This window comes from Perkinsus marinus (assembly GCF_000006405.1).
Source record: "Perkinsus marinus ATCC 50983 genomic scaffold scf_1104296967020, whole genome shotgun sequence".
Lineage (NCBI taxonomy): Eukaryota > Perkinsozoa > Perkinsida > Perkinsidae > Perkinsus > Perkinsus marinus.
Genome location: NW_003203707.1, coordinates 1 through 1047, shown reverse-complemented (window position 1 = coordinate 1047; position 1047 = coordinate 1). Strand labels below are relative to the sequence as shown.

Below are 1047 nucleotides of genomic sequence, written 5' to 3'. Positions count from 1 at the left end.
CTAGACTCTTATCCTATATAAGCCGTATCATTTCAGCGAATTCGCTGTCGTTGCAGCCGTCATTTGGGAAGAGACCTCTTACGAAGAGTGCGAACGATACCATTACTTCGCCGACGTTCCTGTCAAACCGCTGGGCTACGCAGGCAAGAATGCGATTCAGCTAGATATCATCGCCCTTGCATAGGTATTCCGCGATGCTGTGAGTCACTCCTCTAGCAACATGAACAGGGTGGCGATTCACATGGGCAGAGATGAGATCCTCTGCGTCTTCCAGACAGCGTGTCCGAGTGGTTAAGGAGGTGGACTCGAAATCCACTAGGCTATGCCTGCGCAGGTTCGAATCCTGCCGCTGTCGTATGTCTGATGCCGTTTGGGTTTTCAAGACATCTGAGCAGCCTCGCCTTCGAATCCTTATAGCGATTCTGATGAACATTAGGAATAAGTAGGTTGCGAATTAACCAAAGCGCATGACATTTGAGGAACATTGATGAGAATTGATTTATATCCCAAAAAATGTATCTACCTCTAGACTCTTATCCTATATAAGCCCTACCATTTCAGCGGATTCGCTGTCGTTGCAGCCGTCATTTGGGAAGAGACCTCATATGAAGAGTGCGAACGATGTCATTACTTCGCCGACGTTCTTGTCAAAGCGTTGGGCTACGTACGCAAGGATGCGAGTCAGCTAAATATCATTGCCCTTGCAGAGGTACTCCGCGATGCTGTGAGGCACTCCCCTAGCAACATGAACAGGGCGGCGACTCTCATCGGGAGAGATGAGATTTTCCGAAATTTCCAGACAGCGTGTCCGAGTGGTTAAGGAGATGGACTTGAAATCCATTAGGCTGCGCCTGCGCAGGTTCGAATCCTGCCGCTGTCGCACGTTTGACGACGTATAGGTTTTCGAGACATCTGAAAAGCCCCGCCTTCGAATCCTTATAGCGATTCTGATGGACATTATGACCGAGTAGGATGCGAACGAACTGATGCGCATGACATTTGAGGAACATTGATGAGAATTGATGTATATCCCAAAAAATGTATCTA

General features: G+C 48.2%; 2 non-coding genes across 2 annotated transcripts; both read left to right on the top strand.

Moving 5' to 3' along the window:
* The first annotated feature begins 273 nt into the window (after window positions 1-273).
* On the top strand, window positions 274-355 carry Pmar_PMAR003080. The gene has a single exon. It is a non-coding gene; the product is annotated as a tRNA-Ser (tRNA).
* Window positions 356-798: 443 nt separating this feature from the next.
* Window positions 799-880, top strand: Pmar_PMAR003079. The gene has a single exon. It is a non-coding gene; the product is annotated as a tRNA-Ser (tRNA).
* The last annotated feature ends 167 nt before the right edge of the window (window positions 881-1047 follow it).